Source organism: Neofelis nebulosa, chromosome 10 (assembly GCF_028018385.1).
Source record: "Neofelis nebulosa isolate mNeoNeb1 chromosome 10, mNeoNeb1.pri, whole genome shotgun sequence".
Lineage (NCBI taxonomy): Eukaryota > Metazoa > Chordata > Mammalia > Carnivora > Felidae > Neofelis > Neofelis nebulosa.
In genome coordinates this window covers 72,626,279-72,649,125 of record NC_080791.1, presented here as the reverse complement: position 1 = coordinate 72,649,125, position 22,847 = coordinate 72,626,279, and the positions used below count along the sequence as shown (strand labels likewise).

At 34.3% G+C, this 22,847-nt stretch overlaps 1 protein-coding gene across 11 annotated transcripts in view; it reads left to right on the top strand.

The window, feature by feature from the left end:
- SOX6 (SRY-box transcription factor 6) overlaps positions 1–22,847 on the top strand; it is a 693,774-nt gene that overhangs the window by 268,533 nt on the left and 402,394 nt on the right. The window contains exon 1 of one of the 11 annotated variants that reach the window (XM_058688349.1): positions 6,553–6,595. The exons of 9 other annotated variants lie outside the window; for them this stretch is intronic. The gene's annotated coding sequence lies outside the window, so the exon portion shown is untranslated. Of the gene's footprint in view, positions 1–6,552; positions 6,596–22,424; positions 22,526–22,847 lie in introns of those variants that run through there. One more of the 11 variants, XM_058688345.1, reaches the window with a different exon arrangement.

The window sequence follows — 22,847 nt, the reverse complement described above, 5'->3', positions numbered from 1 at the left end:
GGCCAGTGATGTGAAAAAGGTGGTAAAAAGGAGGATTAGAGCAGTTGCCTTAGTAACTCCAACTTCCATCTGTGAGGGAACAATGGACTTGTGTTTCTCCCCCACCTTGGTGTAAAAATTGGTTTTGTTTTGAAAGGACAGGGTTCTTTTTATGACAATCTGGAATTCAGCCCAACTGAGTGTAGTTTTAGTTGTTAGGAGAGACCACTGGGGATAGGAAAGATGAAAGGTCATGGTGAGCTTCAAGGACATGAAAGGTTGTTGTCTCATGTAACAATGGTAGATTGTTTTTTTCTAATATTTCTAGCCAGCCCCTAAGTCAGGTGATGGAACAAATACCTACAGTTTAGTCAGGTGAAACAGGAGGGGGCAGGGGAAAGAAAGGAGAAAAATGGGGTAAGAGAGAGTTTGTACTTTGTTTAAAAAAATAAAAGGGTAACTTCAATTTGCTTTTATTAAACGAAGTGATATTTCTTTGTCACCGTCTCTGAGATTCCAGTGTGCTTTGGATGGTTTGCCTCTGTGGGCCATCACGTCTCTGGGAAGCTCTCCAATGTGTTAGGAAATGTGATTTAAGCTTTCTTCCTGAACTCCCAGGAGGACCAGTGATGTTATACTTAACAATAAATTTAGTTGTTGCAGCTTTCTCACATTATTGGTGTTCTTAAAAGGTTTTCCTTCAAATGCACACTGAATAAAATGAATGATAAATATGAAAGAAGTTTGTTTCACCACTCTACAAGGTTTTATCATAAATTCTGTGACTTCCACACAGAAAGTTTACAGGAAACTGTTTAGATGCTGCTGCAAAAGCAACACAAATTTTTCTCTCTGTACGTAAGAAAATGCTACCATTTTAAGAGCTATTGGGGTTTTGTATTAGAGAGGAGGTGATAGGAAAGGATTAAATACAGTGCTATTGCATAAAACTCCTCAAAACCAAATCACCCTCTCTGGGTTTGAAATGCTTTTATTTCAGCAAAATAAGTGGCTTCTATTTTCCTTCCACATCAATATTAAAACACTTGGTTGTGGTTGTGGTTGTGGCTGTGTGTGTGTGTGTGTGTGTGTGAGCGCGCGCTTTAGAACCTGAAAGAGTATAGCAACACTATCTTTTTAAGCAAAAGGATCATCTTTTGATGATCAAAGGAACCTTCATATTTCTTGCTCTCTATTGTCCCCAAACAACCTTTGTATAATTGAAACTGGACTTGGTCCAGGGGATTGGAGAGATTTTCAAATTTTCTTTTAATCCCGGGGCTTTGTTTTCTTACTTTTTCTAGTCAATTGTCTTTATTGCTGTAGCCTTTTTTTGAGAAGCTGTGTTCTTTTAATTTATTTTAGACATGAAATAATAATATCATGAAACTCTAGAGTTTAAGGACTTTTGAGATCATCTAGTTCAACTCTTGTATTTGAAAAATAAGAAGAGACTAGAAAGTTGAAATGACTTGCCTAAGGTAAACCAACTAGTTAGAGGTAGACCAATAGCTGCCATTTGCTATACTTTTAAATGTAAAAACTTGAAATCAAAGGAAGAATGAAGAAGCATTAAAGGAGCATGTCTAACGTGATTTTAAGGACTGTAGGGAGATGGAAGGAAGCTAATATCTGGTAGTGGTGGGGCTGGGAGTCAGATCAGATTTTTTTTATAACTATTAAAGGTTAATTTTATTTTGTTGTTTTTTTATTAAAATTTTTTAAAATGTTTTTATTTATCTTTGAGAGAGAGAGAGACAGAGCATGAGCAGGGGAGGAGCGGAGAGAGAGGGAGACACAGAATCCGAAGCAGGCTCCAGGCTCTGAGCTGTCAGCACAGAGCCTGACGCGGGGCTCGAACTCACAGACTGTGAGATCATGACCTGAGCTGAAGTCGGACGCCCAACCGACTGAGCCACCCAGGTGCCCCTAAAGGTTAATTTTAAACAAATGAAACTTTTTTTTTCCTGACAAAAAAAACCCATACAAAACCACAGCATAACTGGAGAGAGATGTACACTAAGGTACTAGCATAGCGTTCAGAATCTGCAACATTTCTTGATGCAGCAACTGTGTGAGATACTTTCGTACACATGGTTATAATTATAAACACTTTTGTGTGAGATACTTTCGTACACATTGTTATAATTATAAACACTTTTTCTTTTCTAGTGTGGCAAATTAGTTAACTGTTTCATTTTTTTAGTTTTTGCATTAGTAGAAAGGGACCCAATATTATCCAACCTTATTAGATGTTATGCGATATAAGGATCAGTATATGATTGAAAAATGTAATATACATTTGACAGAACATTATGAGTGTAACTTTGTGCTTTATCCAAACAGACACCCCAAGGCAAATATAAACCATAATATTTAGATCAATATATATGCTATAGTTTATTTTTGGAATCATGCAGGATACATTTAGAAATTTTGGATTATATTTAAGCATGGAGGAGAAAAGAAAATAATCCACGATTTCACCTTATTATTTCGTAATAAAAAAATCATGCTCTCGTAACATTATGCTATATTTTATTTCAGTATTTTATCTGTGTGTGTATGAGAAGAAAGAACATGTCTAGCTTGTTTACTGCTCTCTTTCCAGTGCCCAGAACAGTGCATGGCACATAGTAGGTGCTTGAAAAATAGTTGAGTAAATGAAATTTTTTTTTTCAAAATTGGCTCATACTATAGATATATTTTTATATTTAAGAAATCATTTTATTGTATTTTCCTATGTTTTTGGTTTTTGAAAACATGATTTTTAATCATGGTATTATATACCATCATATGGATGTACCGTAATTTGTTTTAGCATTATAGTATCAATTTTTAATGTTCACTATTATAATATGAAACTTTCACTAATATAACATGAAGTATAATATAATATGAAATATAAACATGAAAGTTAATTTATAAGGATATCTTCCATTTATTATTAAAGTGGTAAAATTTAAAAATTGGTTGAAAAACCTTTTATGATTATAGAATCACAGCAAATATCATCACTTCCTTCCTTCAAGTGTTTGCTTAGATGTCATTTTCTCAGTGAGGTCTACCTTGAGAACCCTATGTTAATTAATTAAATTAATTAATTTTTAATTGAAATATGGTTGACATCTAATAGCATATTAGTTTCAGGTGTGCAACATACTGATTTAACCATCATATACATTATGAACTGCTTACCTGATAAGTGTAGTTACCTTCTGTCACCATGCAAAGTTACTATAATATTATTGAGTATATTCTCTATGCTGTATTTTCATCCCTGTGACTTATTTTATAACTTGAAGTTATAACCCTGTTACACCCATCCCCTCACCCCCTCACTTCTGGCAACCACTAGTTTGTTCTTTATATGTATGAGTCTATTTTCCTTTTGTTGTTATTACTGTTGTTTGTTTGTGCATTTGTTCATTTGTTTTGTTTTTTAGATTCCACATATAAGTGAAATCATACGGTATCTGTCTCTGTCTGATTTATTTCACTTACCATAATACCTTCTAGATTCATCCATGTTGTCAAGAATGGCAAGATTTCATTCTTTATGCGTGTGTGTGTGTGTATCTTGGCTATTGTAAGTAATGCTGCAATATATCTTCTTGAATTAGTAGGTTTTTTTTGAGTAAATACCTAGAAAAGTGATCACTCTATTTTAAAATTGTCACCCTCCAAACATTCCTAATCTCCCTAATGCCATACTATTTGTTTCTATAGCCTTTATAAACTTTTAACACACTATATGATTTGTATATCTATTAAATTTATTTGCCATCTTTCCCTTATACTTCTTGGAATATAAGATCTGCATAGCAGAGGAGTTTTGACTACTTTAGTCACTCATATTCCCCAGTGTCTTGAACAATGCCTAGAATATAGTAAGTACTCAACAGTATTTGTTGAATGCATTTATTGAAATTAAAAAGATGCAAGTGTCCATTTTTAAAGTCAAGAATCAATCCTTTTTTTCTTCACACAGGTAACTTTAATCAACCAATTTGTATACCTGCTAAGGACTTCTGTCTTCTGAATGTTAATAGGTACACATTATCCAGTTAAATGAAATCATAACACTTGACTGAATCTTAGACTATGTTGGATACAGTCTAAATGTCTTGCAACAAATGCCCTAAGCTTTTGCTGCTTGAAGTCACACTGAACTGTAGTTTTAGGGAGATTTCTGGATGAAAAATATCACCAGTGTCAATGCAAATGAACCATTTCCTCATGTAAACGTCCTTCTGGTAAGACTTTTAAGGTTTGTGTCTGACCTAGGAAAACTCAGGTTAACCTGATTATTTACTCATATTTTGGGATGATTTTACCTTATTCTGCCCCAACTGTTATTGGTCCTATTCCTGAAATTTTCTTAGGAAAGACATTTTACAAACTTCTGTTATTGCTTTCAATGTATACGGTTTATACTTAAAGAAAATAAAACAAAACAGTTTTTAATTATAAAAACTTGGGGAGGAAGTAGTTTTTAATTATAATCTTTATAAAATACTATATATTAATAATCTATTACATTTATATGGCATTTATAGTTTCAAAGATTTTTAATAAATATGATCTTGTTTAGTTATCTGAATGATCCTAGACATGGAAGGTGTGGCTTATTATATGTATTTAGGGACTGAGGCAGAAAACTGTTAAGAGACGGAATCTAGATCACAAATCTAGGAGTTGATAGAGGCCGTGAGAAATCCAAGTCTTTGGAGTTCTACTAGTCCAATATTATTTTTCTTTTACTTAAACCTTCTCTCCATGTCAAATAATCATTGTTCTGTTGGCCTTTCTTAATAGGTTCCATGAAAATAAAAGCAAATGATTAGAATTAATTTTTTTTTCACTTTATTTTACCTAATGTACTATTCCACTTTTCAAGGACTTTTCTTTAGGTTTCCCTAGTTCTTTTTTCATAGTCATTATCTTTAATTTTTGTTATTTGAGCATAGTTGACAAACAATATTGCATTAATTTCAGGTATACAGCATAGTGACTCAACAACTCTATACATTATGCTATGCTCCACACAAATGTAGCTGCCATCTGTCACCCTACAACACCATTACAAAATCATTGACTGTGTTCCTTATGCTGTACCTTTTATTCCCATGACTTATTCATTCTGTAAGTGGGGGCCTGTATCTCCCACTCACCTTCACCCATTTTGCCCATCCCCTTGTCCCCCATAGTCATTATCTTTTTCTTTATTCTGACTACAAACATGAACTTTGGTAGCAGTTTGTGAAACCAGTGGCTGCCAGGTCCATCTAGTAGCTAGTTGTTCATTTCACATCTCTAGATGTGAGTAGGCAAGTTCTGTTCTATAGTAACAGGCACAGAGCTGATTGGTAGAGGTCCACTGAGATGGGAACAGCCTTAGAAGAAAGTGAATATAACAGGCAAAATGCATTAGCCAAAAGATTGGACAGTGAACACCACCAGGTCCATGTATGTAGAAGAGAGGCATAAAACAGGAGATTAAAGTGTTTCATAAGGTAGACAAAGAAAGAAAAGTCTGGGGCAAGTGGTAGTTAGAGCATAGGTGGACTATACCAATACCTATACCTGTAAGTCACAATAAGGCCATAGACACCAAGGGTAGTTAAAGGACAGATTGCCATTTCTGAGTCAATTGCAAGTGAAAGGTTACCATGATCATGTAAGGGTCATGGTCTTAGATGAATTGGTATATTTAAATACAGGAAAACAAGGTAGAATCCAAGTTATTAGAGTCAAAACAAAAGATCAAAGCAACTAGTAGCAGGAGTAACTGATTTCATTCTGAGTCCGAAAGGATTGTGTTGGAGCCTCCTTTAGAGGAGGTCAGAAATGGTCTTAGAGCAGTGGCTCTCAAACTTTTAGTTTACCTAAGAATCACCTGGGGTGCTTCAGATTTCTAAGGTGGGGCCCAGGTGTCTATATTTTTAACAAGTGCCCAGATTATTCTGATGCAAGCATTTATAGATCACATTTTGAGAAAATTTCCATAAAGCCTGAGATGGTACTTATTGTAGGATAAGGGATCAAGCATTATAATTGTTGAGAGAGGAAGCAGTTAGGACCTGAGTGTTAGACCTTTTTACTAACATTTTTACTAAGAGAAAAATAGATCTCCTAGCCCAAAGCTGATGTGTATTTATCTGCATGTAAGTAAAGCAGAAAACACAGGCTTATATGCACTGAACTGGTGTTGTTGTAAGTCTATTATATTTCTCTCTTCATGTATCTTGTTCCTTGTCTTTATGACCTGAGTGCTTTTGTAATATCTAACACAAAGATTTATACCTTTTAGTGTATGAAAGGAAGGCTCATTGTTCTTTTGTGCCTAATCTGAACTGTCCCTCATTTTTATTTTCCATTTGTTATCTGCACAATTGAATTTCACCCTTTTCTTCCTGCTTCATAAATTGATTAGCTTGAGTTGGGCAGACTGCTGTAATGCTAAGGGTTAACCAGAAGAGAATTACAAATGAACTATCTAGAAAGTTGATTATTAATCCAGCTAGAGAAGAAATATCCTTTTACTTAGCAAGAATGAGTATCCGAAGAGCTGATAACATTGCTCAGGCCGGGAGGTGGAATATGGCAGAGCTTGGTAAGTAAAACAAAACTTGGAATTAATCTTTTCTACTCATTTTTTTTTTAAAGCATGTAGAATATTGACATGTTTGAACAGTTTAATATGAATTTACAAGTTGCCAGAACAAATCTGAAAAGTTCCAAATGTGTTTGTTAATGAGTTCTCTACCTAGACTATCAGTAAAAGTTAACTGAAAAGTATTTACCTAAGTAGATAAATATATTTAATTTTGAATATTTATAAAAATACACGATTAGATTTGTGATTAAGAACAAGGAAGTGGGCATGGAGGAATGACTACTAAAACAATTGGAGTCCAAACCTCAAACTGAAGAATCGAGTGACAAGCTTGTTTTTTCACAAGAGCGAATTCTTAGGTATGAAAATGTAATTTAAAATATAATATTCACATAAAATTCAGTGACCTATTTTCCAGACTTCTAGGTAACAAAAACTGTCATAAGTTCTCTTATTTCCTGGGTCCTAGCATGCATTTCATTGTGATGTTTCATTTAAGGTCCTTTCTAAAGACAGCTTTTATTGTATTTGTGAATTGGAAGGAAAGAGAAATGAGAGGATCTGTGCTATTTGTACAAAGAAAATTAAGTGAAAAGATAAGATTTTAATAATGTTCCTGCATCAAAGACTGCTTCTCCTGTTGTAGAAGAAATTTTGATGTTAATATGCAATTCTATAAGATTGAAGTTTGCATGAATTACTCAATATTACAAAAATGAGCCTTTTAAACATAGTATGGATGGTACTGAATATTATTGCAGCTTTAGGCAACCATAAATAATTTCAGTGTAGCATTGTATTTAGGAGAAATTAACAAACTTACTGAGCTTACCATATATTTTAATTGTGCATCATCAAATGCAGGATTTTAACCTTTTCTTTAAGGGTATTTCTTTAATGGCAATAAAAAGGCCTCAAATTAACATTTTGTTATTTAATGCTTAAATGAGCACAGAAAGAGTGTGTCTAAGATTGAATATAGATTCAATATTTGAAATATATAATATACATATATATACATGCATGTATTTGTGTGTGTGTGTTTGTGAATATATGTAGTATATGCATTCAAAACACCAGAACACTATTTGGCCATATATGGTCATAAGCTTTTTCTTAGTTCCAATGTTCTGGCCCATATTTAGGATTGAGAATATAAACCACAATAAGTGAAATAATGAAGACAATAGTTCAAATTTATTGAGCTTTTGTGTGGTAAATGCTATATTAAATGCTTTATCTCATTTAATCCTCATATTAACTGTGGATGTTGGAAAGCCACAAGGATTACAGTGTATGATAAAACAAAAGAGAAGCTAATTGAAGAGCCTCTAACATCTGATGCTATAAGTCTAGAAAATAAAGGCTCAGGAAACCAAGTGTATATAAGAAGGGAGATTCTTTAATTCCGTGTGCTTGTCATTCTCAAAGTTGGAATATTTAATATGAACCTGGGGAAGAAGAGGAGAAGGAAATGAAGTGGTGAATTCTTAGCATTTGGTAATTCCTTTAAAACATTTTATTATGAAAATTACAGTCATACAAAAAGGAATAAAATGTAGGTTAAAATATCTATGTATTTGTAAGAAATAAAACCTTTCCAATACAGTGGAAGCCTCCTGTGAACTGTTTCTCAATTTAATATCTCCCTCTCTTTGTGCCACAGGTTCACTCTTTTGAATTTGGTGTTTATCATCCCCATGTTTTTCTTTATACCTATACTTAAATTCCATGTTCATTATATAGGAGGAAAAACTCCACTTACCATTCGTTGAGATCCAAGAAAAAGATCTTTTCTTGGCTTATTATTACACTTTAGTTAAAACAAAAAATTATTATAATATTCAAAGCTCCTGCACAATCTGGCCCCTGCAAAAACCTTTGCAATGGTTCTTTCTAATTCAGCTTGCTGTTATGGTCTACACCCTCTATGTTTTTCCTGGTCCGAGGTCTTCACTGTAATGCTGTCTTCTCAACTGGAATACACTTCTTCCCACTCTATCAGAATGTGCTTCAGGTCCCTGTTTAAATGTCATTTCTTCAGGGAAGTCTTCTCTGATCCTTCCAATTCAAATCTTGTCTGCCTGCAAAGATCTTGCTTCCCATTCTAGTTTATTTCTTTTTTTTTTTTTAATTTTTTTTTTTTCAACGTTTTTTATTTATTTTTGGGACAGAGAGAGACAGAGCATGAACGGGGGAGGGGCAGAGAGAGAGGGAGACACAGAATCAGAAACAGGCTCCAGGCTCCGAGCCGAGCCGAGCCATCAGCCCAGAGCCTGACGCGGGGCTCGAACTCACGGACCGCGAGATCGTGACCTGGCTGAAGTCGGACGCTTAACCGACTGCGCCACCCAGGCGCCCCTCTAGTTTATTTCAAAGCAGATATTGCAGTTTTAAATTATGTATTTATTTGTGTGATTTTTTAAAAAAAATGTCTGTCCTTCTGGACTGGTCTGTTTTGTTCTCAGACATCTACCTTAGCATTTAGCACACATGGCCTTGTACATGACAAGCATTCAATAGATATTTGCTGTTATTAAGGAGAGGAATGTAGTGAATGAGAAAGTAGAAGAAAGGGAGATTGAGAGAAAGAAGGAAACTTACATAAAAATGGAGTTTGTTGTTTAGTTTGTATATACTGTTTCGGTAAAATTATGCAACCTAATGCTAGCAAAGGGGTGAGGGAGGTGGTGGGGACCCTTTTGCTTTTTTCTATCTAGCTGCAGAACCTTTGACAGCTTTCTCCATTATTGGTGCTTATTTTTCACTTTGCCTTCTCATTCTGGGAAATCTCCATTCCTGGATGCAAGAACTGAGCTTTCAAATTATGAACTTACAGAGCAGCCCCAGTGGCTATAATCTTAATGTGGAAACACTATAATGGGCTCTAAAAATCTGGAAAAATTTAGGACATACAGTTGAGAAAATATATCTGATACATTCACATAGGAAACCCCTAAGGTCACTTGTAAGAGTTACAAGGTGGGTAACTATAACTAAAATATTAAAAGTGGTGATAGTTGCTATAATATTGTTAGGCAGTCTGATTTTTAAGGAGAATATATAAAAGGTTATAAAAATTAGAAATAAAAAAAAAGAAGCCCGTCTGAGAGGAGAGCTGGGGTTTCCAAAATATCAGAACACACTTAACGTTGTACTCTATGTAAATCTTCGCTGGCATTTGTATTTAAAGTCCAAGGCTACAAGATTATGCCGAAATGTTGTTTTTTGGTTGGTGGTGTGGGAAAAGGAGGTAAAAGAGAGGATAAAAAAAGAGAATTTAATTAAAATGTCTTAGTGTTAAAAGGATAGAATTTATGGAGTGCTTCATTTGTGGTCATGGAAGGTTCCATTATTATTAATAACATTGTACCTTACATTTTTATTATACTTTATACTTTCATGTGAACTTTTTCACATACTATCTTATACAATTCTTAGAGTAAAACTGTGATATACTTAAAGTAGGGATCTTATTAACTTTGTTTCATAGCTAGTAAAACTGGGACAGAAATCAGATAGGAACTTGGACTAAAACTTAAAAAAAAATCATAGGTATAGTTTTCTAGGCCAGACTGTATTTGCTCTACTTTCACCCCTCCAAAAAGATTTTGACTGGAGGGTACTTCTATAAGGACCCTCCTTAGAAGGACCAGGATCAATTAGGTGGATGTCCTCTATAGGTTTTCCAGACTTAAACATTTTCTTTTTCTCATTTCCTAGAGATGCAGAATAGTTAACAATCTCCAAAAAATGGAACTGAGACGGTTAAGTGCATATAACAGACACATTGCTAAGCCTGTTCTAAATTAAGGCTTATGAATGAAGCTTAATGGGGCTAGTTCTTGCCTGATATCTTAGGGGTTCAAAAATAAAGAGAAATAGGTGTGAACTTAGAGAAATGAAGTACTATAATTTGGAGTGAATGAATGATAGCTCGTGTGATCAAGCAGAGGGTACAAGCTCATTGGGTGGCAACCTAAGTCACATGAACTCAGGATGAATACCTTCTGGTGCCCATTTAAAAGATTTTTTTTTCAAAGAAATAGTGGAAGACAATGTGTATGTTGCACATATACATGTGTGCAGGCAAGTGGAAGGATAGTTATTTGAAGACCAATGCCAGGAGTATATGTAATGATTAGCCAAGAAGGCTGTGTGCTGTGTTAGAGAAAAAGCCAAATCTTACATTTTTAAATTGGACCAATAGTCTGGTTGCAGAGAAATTCAACTTTTCACTATTTCTAGGGCAGTTGGCAGAAGCTTCTCATAGGTTAAAAGAACCAGACGTATTTACCCTGAATAACATAAGTTTCAAGAGACTCCAATAGCTGCCTGAAATGGCTACAGTGCTGCATAGGGAGAGTGTATACTCTGGAGGGTCAAACCTGAGTTAGTGAAAGTCACAAGGAGCCAGAGTCACAGGAATGGCAGAAGAAACACTTGGTAACAGTTACAGTTGTCTAAAAATGGAATGGGCTTCCTTGCTGAGGTAGTAAAGGCCTTGTTTCTAAAAAGGAATTGGGGAGAAAGATTCAACTGTTGAATTAAACAAGTTATTTTAGAATTGAAGTTTAAAAGAAGATCTCGTCTATGTATCAACTGGCTAAGAAAAGGAGGAGAGTCAACAGCATAAGGGACAAAGACATATTCCTTGATTATGTGAAGAAAGAATGAAGTTCATAAAGGCCAGATTTACTTTCCTCAGTCATGCTTACTTTAGTATGTGAATAAGAAAATTGGTGTATTTTTATCTGGTGGCAGCCATTTGGTGCCTGAAATTACCCCAAAGAAAAACTTTAGACTTCACTTGCCATCCCCAAACCTCAGAAAAATTGACATAAGAGAATGGGAATGTATTATGAGGGGGAAAAAGATAAATCAGTTTGTTTCTTCATTGGTTCCGGATCTGGAGAAGAATTTTATCTCGAGGAGAACAGATTTAAAAATAACACTAAATTCATTTACTTATACTTAAAAGGCTCCTGAGCTTCTGGTACACTGACAAGATAAAGGATCATGTTTTTAAGCATCTCAGAGATTTTCTGTTATTTCAATTTCTCCTTAGTGAGGTTTTACATTCTTATTAAAAAAATTAAAAATATTTTAAAATTATACAAGTAAACCATGAATACTTTCTTATTGTGGAATAGTGCCTGGCATACAGCAGGAAATTATTAAATATTCAATAAATAATTATTGGCAAGAAAAATGTAAAGGAAATTTTCCTTAATGTCTCTCCCCACCCTAAGTTCTATTTCTCCTCCCAAACATCATTGCTCTCCTTAATTTGGTTTGTATTCTTCCAGACCTCTTTCTATATGATCACATACAACTATACACAATTACATAGAAGTATTCAGTTTTATTTTGTGTGAGGTAATACTTCTCCCTTTTACACATATTATATTTTACATATCCTTTTTTCATTAAAATTACAACTTAGACCTCTGTCAATTTATATAGCTTTACCTTATTTTCTTCTATGTAGTATATTATACTATGTTATATTGTTATATTGACAGACATCTGAGTTAGTTCCAATTTAAATATTCTTAGTTGAAATTTTAGGTATTTAAAACTTAGAGGATGGCAAAACTTGACTGTGTTCTTAAATATGTAAATGGGAATAGAAAATTTCTATTTGGTAGGGTTTTGAGAATTAAAGACATTGTAGGCAGAAGTATTCTGAATATGCAAAGGCATGGAGGAGTGATTAAATGGTGTCATTTAATCATTCTTTAATGCAATACAAAAAGTTTTTATTATCAGGATATTTGGTAGTGAGAAAAGGGCACTTAATTAACCCATTTAAAATTGAGTGGGAGTTACAACTATAAACTCTGGATAAAACTCAAAAAACAACTATCTGAAGATACTGGAGAGCAACCAAAACAAGCTAAATCTTGAGGCGAGATAGCATTTGGAAGAAAGGAGGAAGGATTATGGGGTAAGGTGGTCATTTTTAAGGTTTCCATCATGAAGGTAGGCCCTTGTCTGTGCCAGGCTAATAAAACTCCAATAGAAAAATCAAGAGTCTTTTTGGTGTGGAGAACCAGAACAGACTTTGGGGCAACCACAGCTACTGAGAAGTGAGGAGGTAATTCTGGAAAAGAAAGAGCCACAGAAAGGGAACCCCAAATTCTATGTATAAACTTTGCCCCAGTCTCTGATCCCCAAGCAATTCATGCACATGACAGGCTTTAAGAAGCCCAGGTAAGCCTAAAAGAACTAAACAGATATTTGAGCTGTTTCCCACTGCAGTAAGATGGAATATGCAATTTGGGTCTAAGCAAGTAAGCTTCTTGCTAAAACTAACTCAAGTGACACTCTTTAGAGAATTATAAAAGATTTTGGTTTCCATGACATAATGGTTATGGTATCTAAGATATAATACAAAATTACTCAGCACATGAAGAATCAGAAAAGTGTGGAAAAAAATAGGGCATTTTATCAGAAAGAGAGAGAAATTACAAAAAGAACCAAATAGGAACTTAAAACTGAAAAATATAGTATCTGTAATAAGAAAATAACTTGATGGGCCAGTCAGTAAAGATCACAGAGGAAAAAGTCAGTGAAATTGAAAATACATCAACAGAAATTATTCAATTCAAAGAACATAAAAAAATTGGAAATGAAATTAATACAAGATTAGGGATATGTGGGACAATATTATAAGATCTAACATATGTAAGTCCCAGGAAAAAAGGAGAGCAATATCAGGGCAGAAAAAACACTTGAAGAAATAATTGCCCAAATTTCCCAAATTTGTTGAAAGATATAAATTTACAGATTTAAGAAGTTGGTGAACCCCAAGCAGGAGAAATGCAAGGAAAAGTGCACCTAGGCACTTTATAATAAACTACCGAAAACAAGAAAAATTTATAGGTAAAGTTTATTTATTTAGTTTTTTGTAAGGAGTAAAAAAAAAAAAAATAGACCACAGCTCATGAATAGCAGGAATGAAAGAAGAATTATCACTACAAAATTCTAGAGATTAAATACAATAAAGAAATGTTATGAAAATCTTTATGCCTAAAGAATTTTAGTGCTTAGATGAAATGGATAATTCCTTGAAAAATACAACCTATTAAAACTGACACAAGATGAAACAGAAAACATAAATAGCACCTTAGCTATAAAATAAATTGAAATTTTTAATTAAAAAAATAGAACTTTCTATTGAAAACTACAGACCCAAATTGTTTCACTGGTGAATTGTATCAAACATTTAAGAAATAATGCCAATCTTACATGAACTTTTTTTTAAAAAATGGAGGAAGGGAGAACAATTCCTACCTCATGAGGACAGCATAATCCAATTACTAAACGTAAAAAATATAATAAAAAAGGAAAATTTTAGATTTATATTCTTCATGGTCATAGATGCAAAAAAATTTTAATGAAACATCAACAAATTAAATCCAGAAATATAAAAAGGGAATAGTATATCATGATCAAGTAGGGTTTAGCCCAGGAATGCAAGGTTGAGTTAACATTTAGAAAATCTTACCATATTAACATAATAGATGAGAAATAGAATATGATCACTTCAATAAATATAGAAAAAATACGTGACAATACCCATTCATAATTAAAAACTCTCAGCAAACTAGTAATAGAAAGTAACTTCCTAAATTTGAAAAATGCATCTTTGAAAAACTTAAACCTAACAAACATCATATCTAATAGTGAAATACTTAATGTTTTTTTTTTTCCATGATAGAGAGCAAGATAATTAAAGCCCATGCTCTTTCATCCTGTTTGGCATTGTGTCAGAGGTCCTAACCATTGTAATGAGGCAAGGAAATGAAACAGTATAAAAATATGAAAGGAAAAAAGTAGAACTGTCTCTAATATGCACCTTTGGCAAGGTCACATAATACAAGGTCTTTTATATTTTAGTATACTAAGTGGATGGAGATAAAAATTTCAAGGTAAACAATGGGAAGAATGATTTTATTTTGACTGAATTTAAAAAATTAAAACTACAATTCATAAAAATAAGTATATAATTGGCAGCATTTTTTTTTTAACGTTTATTTATTTTTGAGACAGAGAGAGACAGAGCATGAACAGGGGAGGAGCAGAGAGAGAGGGAGACACAGAATCTGAAACAGGCTCCAGGCTCCGAGCTGTCAGCACAGAGCCCGACGCGGGGCTTGAACCCACGGACCGTGAGATCATGACCTGAGCCGCAGTCAGATGCTTAACCGACCAAGCCACCCAGGCGCCCCTAATTGGCAGCATTTTATTTGTAATTCTAAATGTGCATTAATTCTTAGAAGAAGGAATTAATTGCATGTTTAAAAAAATTTTTTTTTAAGTTTATATTTATTTTTGGGGGGGGGGAGGGACAAAGAGAGAGAGAGAGAGAGAGAGAGAGAGAGAGACAGAATACAAAGCAGGATCCAGGTTCTGAGCTGTCAACACAGAGCCCAATGCAGAGCTTGAACCCTGAACTGTGAGATCATGACCTGAGCCAAAGTCTGACGCTTAACTGACTGAACCACCCAGGCACCCCAACTGCATGTTTTTTAAGAGTAATTTTTCACATCAGATATTGTGATAGCACCATCACTTTTAATATTGTGGTACCATTATAACAAGTGGGGGTTATTTTTGCAAAGAAAATTTCCTAAGGACTTTACTTTATCTTTTTATTTTTGTTATATTATTTTTAAATGTTTATTTATTTTGAGAGAGAGAGAGAGAGAGCAGGGTAGGTGGAGAGAGAGAGAGAGAGAGAGAGAGAGAGAGAGAGAGAGAGAGAGGAAGAGAGAGAATACCAAGCAGGCTCCATGCTGTCAGTGCAGAGCCTGACATGGGGCCCGATCTCACAAACCATGAGATCATGACCTGAGCCGAAATCAAGAGTCAGACAGACACTAAACCGACTGAACCATTCAGGCTCCCCTGCTTTATTTTTTTATATTCAATTCATTATCTTTGAATAATCTACCATATCAACTGTTGTTCCTGCCAATTTTTGGCTCTTTGGTTTCTATACAGTCTCATTGCAAAGTCTTGATTTGTTAATTTTTTCTGTTCTCCAATGCTGTATTTCTTCTCTGATGAGCATCTTTGCAAGATTTGCAGTTTCACTTTGCAGTCACTACATATTTTTACTTTGAATATTATTTACATTATTCCACAATGAAATATTCATCTGTCGGCCAGCCTGATTCTCAAACTTAACTGAAAACAATTGGCAATTTCTAAAAGTATTCCTATTCTTAGGCTGCACTTAAACCAATTAAATTAATCTTAGGGAATGGGACCTAGAAATCACTATTTTTTAAAGGCTGCATGTGTTTTCAATGTGCAGACACATTTGAAACAACTGAGGGGCGCCTGGGTGGCTCGGTCGGTTAAGCGTCCGACTTCGGCTCAGGTCACAATCCCACGGTCCGTGAGTTCGAGCCCCGCGTCAGGCTCTGTGCTGACAGCTCAGAGCCTGGAGCCTGTTTCAGATTCTGTGTCTCCCTCTCTCTCTGCCCCTCCCCTGTTCATGCTCTGTCTCTCTCTGTCTCAAAAATAAATAAACGTTAAAAAAAAAAATTAAAAAAAAAAAAGAAACAACTGAGCACACATTATCAAAGATAATGAAGAAATTGACCCAAATGGGTGAGATACATGTTAAATAAATTTGTGAGGGATGTTTGAGTGAAGATTAATTTTATAAATATTAAGTCATTGATAGTCATTAGAGAGCGTTTTTATTTTTGGTGCCTTTTGCTTCCTGTATAATTTTGGAGTTTCATATGATGAATAATATTTGGATAATGAGAGTAGTGAGAGAATCTCCTATATTTATTGAATGCCGAGTATGTTTGGGCTAGGAATACAGTGGTGAATTAAAATGTATGTTATTCCTTTCTCTAAACATTGACAGTCTAAGGAAGAGGAAACATTAAGTAAATATTTAACTATAAGATAATAAATATCATGAAGGGAAAAGGAGACCTAAACTGGTTTGTGATCAAGGATGGTGACTATGTATTAGTGATTAGTGATTAATACCAAGACCTAAAAGATGAGTAGAAATAATTTGGTGAAGAGGAGAGCTAACAGGGAACAGAATTTTTTGAGGACCATAAAATGAGAAAAATCTTGTAAGCTCTGGGAACAGAAATCGGGCAAAGATGACTAAAGAACAATCAACAGAGAATAAAGATCAAGTCTTAAGTCTAAAGTTATTAAGTGTATTTGACTGTCAGAAGATGAGATTAGAAAGATGCTTTGGAATTAGATGTTAATAGGAATTTGGAATTTCTTCTGTAGGTTATGAGGAAATGACAAAGTAGATTATTTTCTTCCAAGATTTTATTTAAATTCAAGTTAGTTAACATACAACATATAGTATAGTGTTTGTTTCAGGAGTAGAATTTAGTGATTCATTACTTACATATAATACCCAGTGCTCATCACAAGTGTCTTCCTTTATGCTCATCACCCATTTAGCCCAACTGCCTCCTCCCCTCCAGCAACCCTCTGTTCTCTATAGTTAAGAGTTTCTTATTGTTTGCCTCCCTCTCTGTTTTTCTCTTATTTTTCCTTTCCTTCTCCTATTTTCATCTGTTTTGTTTCTTAAATTCCACATATGTGTGAAATCATAGTGTCTTTCTCTGACTGACTTATTTCACTTAGCATAATACACTCTAGCTCCATCCACATCACTGCAAATGGCAAGATTTCATTCTTTTTAATGGCTGAGTAATATTCCATTGTATACATATACCATAGCTTCTTCATCCATTCATCAGTTGATGGGAATTTGGGCTCTTTTTATAATTTGGCTCTTGTTGATAATGCTGCTATAAACATTGAGGGGTATGTGCCCCTTTGAATCAGTATTTTTGTATCTTTTAGTTAAATACCTAGTAGTGTAATTGCTGGGTCCTAGGATAGTTCTATTTTTTAACTTTTTGAGGAACCTCCATACTGTTTTCCAGAGTGGCTGCACCAGTTTTTATTCCCATCAGCAGTGTAAGAGGGTTCCCCTCTCTCTGCATCCTTGCCAACATCTGTTGTTTCCTGAGTTGTTAATTTTTTGCCATTCTGACAGGTGTGAAGTGATATCTCACTGTGATTTTGATTTGTATTTCCCTGATGATGAGTGATGTTGAGCACTTTTTCATGTGTCTGTCAGCCATTTGTAGGTCTTCTTTGAAAAAATGTCTGTTTATGTCTTCTACCCCTTTCTTAACTGGATTATTTGTTTTCTGGGTGTTGAATTTGGTAAGTTCTTTATAGATTGGAAATAACAAAGGTTTTTAAGCAGGAGAGTGACATGATCAGATTTAATGTCTTAGGACTATAATTCAGGTAGAAAAAAAAAAGATTTCCCAATGTGGCATCTTTAACTTAGAATTTGAAAAGTAAACTTTTCTATGTTTTGCTTTTCCTGCATTGCATTAAAATTATTAAAGTAGAATGGATTTTTGCCTCCAACTATCATTATTACCCTATTCCCCAAGCTAAATACAAAACCACATGTATGAGGACAAAAAAAAAACTCCACCATCATTCCTTAAGAGCTAAATGTATACCAATATAAGCAGAGTCTTCCTATGAGTTTTTGAGTTTGCCAAAGATAGCTTTGAAATAAGGTCAGGAGCTTGAGAGCTGCATACTGAAGGGACTGATCCCAGAGAACAATATGGCTCCAGACACCACACATCTCTGAAGATATTGAAGTGGCCTAATGTGGTTGCTTTGACAGCAGCAAACATGAAACAGTCCTTTTAGTTTGAATGACTAATAGCTAGTATGATAGTAAGTGGGAGAGAAAAAAATTCAAAATTTTAATTAAATGATGTTCTACATACTTTTCTCCTTTGGACTCATTTCAGTCACAAATGCTAAAGCAGTTGCCTGAGATTTCCACAGCATTAGTTAATTCAAAGGAGCAGAAAATGAATCAGTACCAGAAACTTATTTATTATGCCCTTCTTTCCTTTAAACACCATGGTAAAGTCAGTATCTCTTGTGATCACAGGAGTTTGCATTTCTAAGACTTGGGTGTATCCAATTTAAAAGTTGATTAACATATATCCAAACATAATAATACAGTTATTTGTTTTATTTTTCTTTACCTTTCTGTTTACTGAAAGTAACCAGTGATGGAAATATTTAATATTATATTTACTTGTATATTTAAGTGATAGAAATAAGACATGAAAATACTGACACTACTGAGAGAAAGCTTTTTTGTGTGTTTTCAAACAAAACAATTTACACGTATGATTTAGACCTACCCTCCTTTATTACAAAATATGAATGCCTCTTGTATTAATAGTGTCCATTGCCTATAGCCCACTGAAAATTGGAGTCCAAGAAATGAAATAGTCACAGCTGAATCAGATCAAGCACCAATTAGATCTGGAGATACCAAGTTTTAGGTGAAATTATGGAAAGAGTTAACTGAATATTAATTGGAAGTGGGGAAGCACATAATTAAATCCCAGTCCTGATTTTGCTATAGATTAACTGTGCAACTGTGTTTAATTTAGTCCATCTCAGATCTGTGTTAGCACTCTACTATTATTGAGTTATTACTGCTGCTAATAAGACCAATAAAAGTAATTGAGAGTTTCCAGTGTCCCAGTGCTTTGGTCCTATTTGTTCTACTTTTGTCTTTCTAAAGCTCTAAGTTAGGGGAAAAAACAGTGAAGTGATATATATTTCTGGAGAAGAAGCACTTTTTCTACATAAAACAGTCCTCCAAAATCTGCTATACAGCTTTCTGGCATGTTTTCTGCTAGTTGTATGTGGTATTCAGTGGGACAGTTCCAAAGAGATATACACTGTAGATCAGAAAGAAAAAATTTGCCATAGGTTCATTCTGATAATTTAATTTGCTTTTTGTGCTGCTTGCGACCTTTTCTTTCTTTCTTTTCAGCTATGCAGAGTCCGTGACTACTAGTAATAGCTAAATTTGCCCAGAGGATTCTAATTTCTATTTCAGAAGGTAAAAAGTGCATTTCACTTGAGTATGCTTCTTGAAAATTTTCCCCTTTATCAGTTTATTTTGTTCTTTTCCTAGAGTTGTTTAAACATTTTTTTAACCTAAAAATGAGGGTGTGTCAGAATTGTTGCAAGCAACGATAGAGGTAATCATATGTGGTTCTTGTTATAAGCTTTGTGTTGATATTGACTGCTATTTAAAATAGTACCTCTAAGATGAATCTTTTAGCATTTTTCTTTTTCAAGTGAGCTTATTCTCAACATTTAATCATTTTTCACACCAGTCATATTCTTGTAATACCGTTAATGTCCTAGGATCAATGTAAGGTATTTGAACAAGGGGCTCAATATAGTATGAGTTATTTCCTCTATTACACATTCGTATATTTCTTAGATTTCTAAAGACTGTCTCTTTAAGCAACCAACATTAATTTTACAATTTACTTGTATGTTCTGATTTCCTAAATAGTTTATTGTTTAGAAAATATAGAAACATTAATGAAGAATATGTTTAAAATCACCATTACCAGAGATAGAGCACCTGCTAAAATTTTGGTATAATGTCTACATAGTTGAGGTTATATCATATCTAGTTTTGAGTTATAATTTTTAAGTTGAATTTCTTCACAGCTTGTCTTGATGGCTCAGAGTTATCATTATGAACATCTGATTCCTGAGCTACTCCTTGAGATGAGGGTTTGTTAAGGCTACTTATCTCTATATTGAGTGGCCCCTAAAGTGCTGTACTTCTTTGAGTTCTTGTGTCTGCATTTTGGGTTTCCTGCCTTTGACTTTGTTTCCAGACTGTAAGTTGTCATTTCTCTGTAATTGACGTATTTGCCTCCAGTAATACTACATCTCCTTCTATACTCCTAGAAGCTGCTATTTCTATTCAGCTATGGGCTGATAAGAAGAGAGAGAAAATTAACATTTTATAGTTATTTTTTGTTATACAGCACTTCGTGCAGATGCTTTCACATGAATTATTGCTATTTATCACAAGTTTTTACATTATTCTTGGTTTGGGGCACCTGGGTGGCTCAGTAGGTTCAGTGTTCGACTCTTGATTTCGATTCAGGTCATGATCTCACGGTTTGTGAGATCAAGCCTGGTGCCGGGGTCTGTGCTGACGATGAGGAGCCTGCTTGGGATTCTCTCTCTCTCTAGCTCTCAAAATAAATAAATAAGCATTAAAAATTGTTATTGGTTCAATGTTTATTTATATAACAAAGAGTCATTTATTGAGCACTTACTACATGCCAGGCTCTGCGCTAAGAACTTTATATATACCATGTCAGTTGAATTTATTCCTGCAGTATTCCGGAGAGGTGGACTATTTTACAGAAAAAATACCTAGTGTCAGAGAAGTTGAGTAACTTGCCCAAGATCATACTACTAGTAAGTAGTAGACTCAGGATTTGAGGACGTGCCCCTGAAATAATTAAAAGTGCTATAATTATGTCTCAAGTAAGACTCAATAGATTCTGAGCTCAGGCTCCTTTCAATAAGTAAATAAGCTGTAGTGTATTACCTTGAGACATCTGTTTTGGGTTTTGCTTAGTTTCTAATTCTCCTCATTGCTCTATAATAGGGATGTTGCTATACAAGGAATCTATTGAGCAATGTAGTGATTCAAGTGTGGAAAAGTGTCTAAGCAATTCAATATTCAAGCCAGATTAATCCTAACAGAATGAAGTTAACAAATATCTACCAAGGAAGGGACAATTCTTATGATTGTTAAATAAGACTGTTTTTCATAATTCATAGAATCAAGAGTGTATTCTTTGCTAGATTTCCTGTATCAAAAGTACTGATTTATGAAATTATGTAAGAGTTAATTTAGCAATTAGCCAAAACACCATTGTATTGATTGTCCATAGCTATACTTCTTGGGGAAACAGGTTTTAATCTCAATGTGTGTGTGTGTGTGTGTGTGTGTGTGTGTGTGTGTGTGTGTGTATAAAATTATACATGAACTGAAGGGGTCATTTCAAGGAGCAGAAAACCTCAATTAGAATTTTTAATGGTAGTTAAGAGGTTAAGTGGTGGTCAATAACTTGGTCTTTAAAGTTTATCTGCCTAGTATAATCTTGCACAAGTTAATTTCTCTGTGCCTAGTTTCTCATATGTAAATTGGGGATAGTGATAATAATACATAATAATACTCATATTTGGGTTGTTTATTTTAGAACTAAATAGGTTAATATATGTCAAGCAATTAGAATCATGCTTATTGCATAAGTGCTTTACAAGTGTTAGCTATTGTTACTTTAATTTAAATTTTTAACCATTTTCCAAATCTTAGAGTTCTGTAAAAACTGCTAATAATCTTAAGTCTTTGCCTATCAAAATGTTTTATTTTTCACTTTACAAATAACCTAATAATGTTTTCTATCATTCCCTTTCTCCTCCCTTAAGACTTTCCCTGAACTTGATAATGACCTTCTGATGAACTCTGTAACTTCATTTTAGATCCATTTTTTGGACCTAAGCATCAAAACATCTAAAGTTGCTGTATTTTATTTAGAATGGACACAAGCTTCATGTGAGGTATCCAATATAGCATCTCTTTACCTTCAGAAAATTTTACTCCAAGTTGTGAAGTTTTCTCTGCTTTGAAAATATGATACATTGGGCAAATAGGGTAACATTGTAGTTCAGCTGCTGACTTGAGGGTTGAATGTGCGTTAGTATCCAATAACAAGAGGACTCCTTGTTTATTTGCTATTTTATTAAAAAAAAAAAGTTGCAAATGGCAATTTACTCTTTTACCCAACCCACCCACCCCTGCTACGGTGTGCATGTGCATGAGAAAGATAAAAGCCATGTTTTCTTCGTGGAAGGGTGTGGAGGTAGAGGATGATTTCAAATTAGAAATAATGACAGTAATTGAGGCTTCCAATGAGGATACTGTGGCCACCAAAGGACAGAGGGGAGACACTAACTTCTGAAGCTGAGGTATTTGATTAAACATGTAGATTGTTCTTTATGTGTTTAGGTGCCAAGTATGTTGTTATTTAAGAGCTAAAGACTGTGTTTGAGAAAGGTGTTTATTGGATGGCTTAATGATGGTTTGGAGGGAAGCAGCCCTGAAATATCTAGAAAACCTGCAATAAGTAAAAAATAACATTTTGATAGGCAAAGACTTTTGCTTTTCTTTTATAATAATTAACTGTGAGACTTAGCTTATTGTAATGGTCATTTATTATTTTGGATAATTAACACTGGCCTAGAGAAAAAAATACCAGACTTTGATTAGAATGCCTAATGCTTTTCTTAT